The sequence below is a fragment of the Leuciscus leuciscus genome, assembly GCF_965113295.1.
Source record: "Leuciscus leuciscus genome assembly, chromosome: 20".
Classification (NCBI taxonomy): Eukaryota; Metazoa; Chordata; class Actinopteri; order Cypriniformes; family Leuciscidae; genus Leuciscus; species Leuciscus leuciscus.
The window spans coordinates 29,620,340-29,627,198 of record NC_138744.1 but is presented as its reverse complement, the minus strand read 5'-3'; the positions used below and the strand labels follow the sequence as shown (position 1 = coordinate 29,627,198).

Sequence of the window (6,859 nt, the reverse complement as noted above, 5' to 3'; positions counted from 1 at the left end):
AATAAATTAAAACTTAACTCGGGAAATGGAGCTAAAAAGAAGCAGCAATTTCTTTTAGTGCAGATAATCTCACCTGCAATGGTGAATATAAGCAGTGGTTAGCATTCACGGCAGGGAGAGGTATTACATTGACTTATCATGGCAGCCCTTGTTTGGCTGACTTCTCCTCTGATCCGCTCGAGGATAAGGGAGAGAGAGAGAGAGAGAGAGAGAGAGAGAGAGAGAGAGAGAGAGAGAGAGAGAGAGAGAGAGAGAGAGAGAGAGAGAGAGAGAGAGAGAGAGAGAGAGAGAGAGAGAGAGAGAGAGAGAGAGAGAGAGAGAGAGAGAGAGAGAGAGAGAGAGAGAGAGAGAGAGAGAGAGAGAGAGAGAGAGAGAGAGAGAGAGAGAGAGAGAGAGAGAGAGAGAGAGAGAGAGAGAGAGAGAGAGAGAGAGAGAGAGAGAGAGAGAGAGAGAGAGAGAGAGAGAGAGAGAGAGAGAGAGACGTCTCTTTCTCCTGCTGAAGGGGGTGTAACAGGAGTTACTGTACTATCACCTACAGACCTGTACTGAAAGCCAGAGGAAATTGGAAAGCCCAGAGAAGCCGTGCGGTAATTAATCACGGCTCCATGAAGCCTGTCAGAATATCACTGCAGTGCTGATACTGCTGTCAATTACACCGCATGCATAATTGTTTCAAATGGTATTCTGAGCACAGTTAGAGGTGCAGATCTCCTGAAAAGCATGACCTGGTCCTTTCTAAACGTGCCCTTTTGCTCTTTTTACATTCACTGGCATAAGAAATCATGCGTTTTTACCAGGTTATGATCTAAAGCTGTATTAAAGACACATTAAAGACGTCATTGATGACTCACCGTCATGTTGTTTCAATTAAACGAGTGTCCAGTTTGTGTGCAGCTCCTTTCCATACAGCAACAGTTCAGATAGTGACTATGTCTGTCAAGTCCTGAAAAAGAAAATACGAATTTAAGAAAAATGCACCATAACAGTGGTCAATGTGACTCATGTGCTATATTCCATGTCTTATGTCAAGTTGTATGGCAGCTTTGCCTGAAGAAACAAACTGATATTTTAGTGTTTATTTACTGAAAAGCTAAATTTTCAATCTCTTTACCAAACCTCATCACAGTCAGGGCCAAAGCTTTTATGGGGCCCTAAGCAGAAGTTTATTTGGGAGCCCCTCATTGCCGCCAATATGATTGACAATTTTTCAATGCTTGATTCGCAGACTATAATTCTAACAAAGCCATTATCAGTTTTATTAGTTGTAGCTGTGTTGCTTACATCAGTGTCTGCCTGGCATGTTTTCACCCTTCGACGTTTTATTTTATTTATTGTAACTAACCCAAAAGAGTGGCTAGGTGTTAATTTGCCCTTTAATAATCAAAGTCTTTCAGTACTAAGTGGTATACTTACAATACTTGGTATACTTAATGTGGTGTACTGAAAGTAGCTAAAAAAAAACAGCAGACAATGCATTTACCGGACCAAATATCAATGCGCATTTCTGTGCTTCATTTCGGTGCTACTGTTATGCCTGTGCTTCTCTTGGATGCTCTGAAAACAGACGTTAGAAACGTGACGCTAGTCAGCAGTAACTTTAGCATACTGTTAGCTAGTAGCTGGATTAAACACGGTTAAAATGCTGGTCAAACAGTGTAATGTGTGACTGAATTTCACTGTAGACTAGGGGTGGAACGGTACATGTATTCGTATTGAACCGAAACGGTACGGGCGTCACGGTTCGGTGTATAAATTTACACGGAGAATACATGGTATAAAAATAAATAAAACTTGCGTGCAAATTAATTCATGTAATGCGGAACTACTGTTATACGCGGGTTCTTTGGGACACCTAATCTGTAGCTCCGCCTTAGCTCTGAAGCAGGCTGCGATGTAAGATTGCAATGCTGGAATATGGTGTGTGTGTGTGAGAGAGGGAGAGGGAGAGAGGGGCGCGGGCAGCGATCGAAAAGTCGCGTGTGTTTAAAGTCGCAAACTACTGTTTACTTATATTTGTGTGTGTGTGTGTGTGTGTGTGTGTGTGTGTGTGTGAGGTGCAGATGCGATCGAACAGTGGAAGCATAAAAACAAATATATTAATCTGAAAAGTAGCAAATTAATTTTCAATTCATTCAGGTACAATTACCAAACATATCTCAAGGTCACAACAAGTGCAGATTGGTCAAGTGTTCAATAAATGTTTTTGTTGAGAAATCTTGTCTATCTTAAGTAATTATTTGTGTTACATTTTATCTTTCAAATAGAGGTTAAAAACAAGCACATAATCAGGCAAAATAAATCGGCAGCATTAATCGGCCATCGGCCGACCCGGATTTCAAAAGATCGGCATCGGCCTGAAAAAACCCATATCGGTCGACCTCTATTAACATTAAAGGGGTAGTTCACCCATGAAAATTATGTCATCATTTACCCACTCTGAAGTTGTTTGAAACATGATTGAGTTTCTTTCTTCTGTTGAACATAAAATATATTTTGAATAATGTGGTAACCAGACAATTACTAGTCACCAGTGACTGCCATTCCAAAGTATATTTTTTCCTACTATATGGAAGTCAGTGGGGAGCGGCAACTGTTTGGTTACCCACACTCTTTAAAATATATTATTTTGTGTTTAGCAGAAGAAAAAATATTATACAGGTTTGGAACAACCTGAGAGCGAGTAAATAATGAGGGAGGGTATTTCTCAATACGAAGTACGCAAACTTCGGACTTGAGTTCTTGGTAATTCGGACTTGACAAGTTCGACTCAGGAGAACGAACTACCGAGGACGGAAGGACTCAAGTCTGATAATTCTGCAAACGGAACAGCGGCGTACTTGGTAGCGTCACTCAGCTCAGCTCGCTCTGGCTACTCCGGTTATCTCTTTATGTATATTTAGGCTACAATAAAACAAAATATGTTATAAACCACCACTCTGCCTCTTTTCATTTTCATTTAAAAAAATATTACATATTAATTGCCACACAAATGTGGTTCAGGTAACGCAGTTGATTATCTTCACTGCATATATTTATAACAACACGAAATATAAACCCTGACTCTTTTTGTTTTCATTTTAAAAATATGATACATAAAAAACATTATAATATTGATCATTAAAACTGACATTTACCAAAAAGAGACAGGGTTGTGTCATTTTATTTGATAATATATAATAACATACAGTGAAGAGAATGTAGGCAACATGTATAATAAAATATTTTATATGTTTTAAATATATAAAATAAAATGACATAACCTTTTTTGTTAAATGTCCATTTTAATGACCAATAATAGCCATTATAAAAGTATAAGTAGCCTAAAAGGTGTAAGAAGCTATACAATAATAAAGCAAACGATTCAGTCAAACATAAGTCAGCTCTCTAGGCTACAACGTTAAAGTTAAATAGACTAAATATATAAAGCTATGAAACTTCACTTTGCCCTCAGCCAAAACGTTTTGCCAGGGAACAAATTATAGATTAATGAGACAAATAAAATAAAATAAATAAAATAAATAAATAAATAAATAAATAAATAAATAAATAAATCGCCCGTTAGATATACACAAGATTTATATCTCATGTTAAACCACTAGACTAGAGATATCCGAGCCAGCGGCAAACGTCAGCAGCACTAACCGAGGAAAGGCTGTTCTCGGCGGGGTACATGAGCGCCGAGCGTCCGATTGCCTGGATCTCACAACTCCGAAAACGTCAGATCAAATTTTCAAATAGGCGTTATCTTTATAAATAAACCAAAGATTTGAGCTTTAAACAACTACATTCTCGCCTGAAAAACTCTTAAAACTACATTTCATGACACAATAACAGCAGTATTTTTAAATTACGCGTGGTTTCTCCTCTGCTATTGACAAGCGTTGGTGTGAGATGCATTCTGGGATACCTGGCTGTCTCAAGTTCGCACAAGTCACCTCTCGATGCATCCTCGGTAAAAGGGGCGGATCAAGAACACATCCGGGGATTTGAACTGGACCTGGCTAGATGTGAACTTTGAATTGGAACAGTACTTGGGCAGCGACTTATGAGGTTTCACAAGTCCACAAGAACACAAGTACAGACAAGAACGCATATTGAGAAACGGCCAGAGTTTTAATGTTTGGGTGAACTATCCCTTTAAGAACAAAGGCCAGCATGTTTACTATTAGGCTGCTGTCCCTTTAAGACCTGCACCAAACAAACAACAGTAAAACTTGTATCACTGCAAAATGCAAATATATTTGTGATTAGGTTAACACTTAACAATACCTTCTTTGTTACCTTAAAATAGACCAGGTTGGCCTCTCTAAACTATAACTCTGAATTAAGAGCGTTTTATCTGTTTTAGATTTTGATCATGTAACGTTAGCCTAATTTTTTTTTCTTTTTTTTTTTTCTGAAAACAGCAGATTAATTCAAAAATACAGGGCATTGAGGGGATTTCTTAATAGTATTCAGGGAAGAAAATGTAATCATCATTTACTTACCCATATTAAAGCCACGTGATTTTCTTTCTTCGTAGAACACAAAACGAGATGTTTTTTTAAAATATCCTGGACGCACATGAAAGAAACCTGAATAGTGAATACGAAATACAAAAAATAATCGGTACCCGTTCTATAAGAAGAAAAAGTAAAACCATTCATTCCATGAAGGATTCCTCTAACGTTACCTCAGTAAGCCTAACGTTACCTCGTTAGTCATGAATGATTCGTCAAGATATCCGGCTCACAGTCATAGTTCGTGAATCGGACTACGCTGGTTGAGGGAATGGATTATTTGAATTTAATTATCTAATATGAGTGAAATAATAATTTGTCCGTGAGCTGTGTACACGCACTGTGCGCGGTCAGCGCTGAGGAAGTGATAATAATGCGCACGCGCGAGAACTTTCGACACGACCCCACGGAGCAGCGCGCGATCACAATTCAGAAAAAGAAAAATAAACCTTAGTTTTTCACTTGATTGCCAATCAGTTTTCATTTACATATTTATTCTTTGAGGGAGGCCAGTCTAAAATCTGATGTTACAAAATTGGTTCGGGTCACAAGAGAACCGTTTGAGAACCAATTTGTTGTATGCCTATTTTACACTCTTTTCTGAGTTTTCGGGGAGAGGAAGATTATAATATAAATCTATGACTTCAGAAGACTTAGAATAGCCTATAGTGCATGAATCACTTACGGTATGTACTTAGGCCTTCTTATTTTTCTTTTATTTTGTATTTATTTATTTATTTAGAGCTAGGTCCAGTATTCATTACCTTTAATCTGGAAAATAGCTGACAAGATATTTGTGACAAAAAAATATATATAAAAAAATCCTTATGTCTCATGAAAGAAACATAATCATACATAGGCCTATTTGGAACTACATGTGGGTGGGTAAATAATACACAGCGTTCAAAATCGAATACTTTCCTACTATATAGTATGTGAAAAACAGTATGCCAACAGAGTATATGTCCGAATACATAGTATATAAAAAATAAAATAAAAAACAGTAGGCGAAAAGCCTAATACATCCGCCTAGATTCTGAAGTAGGCATACAATGGACTTACTACCCCATGAGGCCACGGGAAAGGATTTATGAATGGAAGTGAAGCAACGTAGGTCACATGACTGTAACAACATGGTGTATATGTATTATGACCGAATTTCATTCATACTACACATATTCATACTATATATAACATACTTTTGTAATGGTCACGAAGTAAGTTCAAATTCAAATGTAGTGCATATTCAGACAATATGCGATTTCGGACGCACCGATAGTTCACTTAAAAATTTTAAGTGAATTATTCCTTTATCACTCCTTTCCTTTCTCTCTCTTTTCTCGTGTGGAAGCTTGTGGCTGGTAGTGTGCTGTGATCCAAAATCAGAATAGCTAAAAAGCCATTATCCCAGTCTTTAAGCACACACAAGAGTGTGGATCCATGCATGAATGTGCTTTAATCAGCGCCCATCCACGGCTCCACTCAAGGCTCCGGAGGAGGGGACAACTGTGACCCCTCGTAGTCCCAGAAGATTATTGTGGTGACTTTGTGATTGGAGAGTTTTACAGCACTCTCATTAGAATAATGATCCCCCTCCATCCCAACCCTCTGTGTGTGCGTGTGTGTGTTTATCCGTAAGCTCCCAGTGGTCCTAGAGTATTTTAAGCTAGTTAATAATCATTATGGATGTGCAGTGAACTGGGCAAAAAGAATAATTAACTCACCTGAGCCAAGCTAAATTAACCCTTTATGCTTTTGTTAGCCCATTCTGTTTCAAATATGCCGTCCTTCAGGGACCTATTAAACGTGTCTGTTAAATGGAGAGAGATTGCCAGTCTAGCCCCGCTTCCATGTGATGCTAAAACTGACTCCTATTGGATATCAAGGGTGTTTACACCAAATTTTTTTTTAAAAAAGTGAATTCAAAATGGCTTTTGATTTGAAGACCCTACATCCAAATATTCATGGAAATTTGAGATGGATTATTATATTTCTTCTGATTCTCTCATGATTAACCTGACAAATGTGATCTGCATTTACATTATGTCTGCCCCAGCTTGTGCTGCTGACTGCCAAATGCTAGGAATGTATACGCTTTCACAAAAGCAAGACTTGTACCTATCTGCAATCTGTAATATCCACTGTAGGATATAATTAAAGGCAGTTGATGGGAGTACAAAGTTAATCTGTGTTTTGATTTTGTGCCATGCATCTTTCTTCCACTCACTAGGCTTGTTCTTGGCCTGTTAACCGAAGGTTTGTAGGGTTGTTGGTGTATTTAAGGCTCAAAGGGTTTAGACTTAAGAATCATTTTAATCATGTCATGAAGTGTAAGAATGTGGGTGGTACTGAGACTTTAT

General features: G+C 38.1%; 1 long non-coding RNA gene across 2 annotated transcripts in view; it reads right to left on the bottom strand.

The window, feature by feature from the left end:
* Positions 1–4,845, bottom strand: part of LOC309484295 — a 17,719-nt gene extending 12,874 nt beyond the window's left edge. Inside the window, exons 1-3 of one of the 2 annotated variants that reach the window (XR_014200830.1) lie at positions 4,673–4,845; positions 4,488–4,574; positions 852–943 (exon numbers count right to left, since the gene is read on the bottom strand). This is a non-coding gene — a long non-coding RNA (uncharacterized lncRNA). Of the gene's footprint in view, positions 1–851; positions 944–4,487; positions 4,641–4,672 lie in introns of those variants that run through there. The other variant, XR_014200831.1, reaches the window with a different exon arrangement.
* Between the last annotated feature and the right edge of the window lie 2,014 nt (positions 4,846–6,859).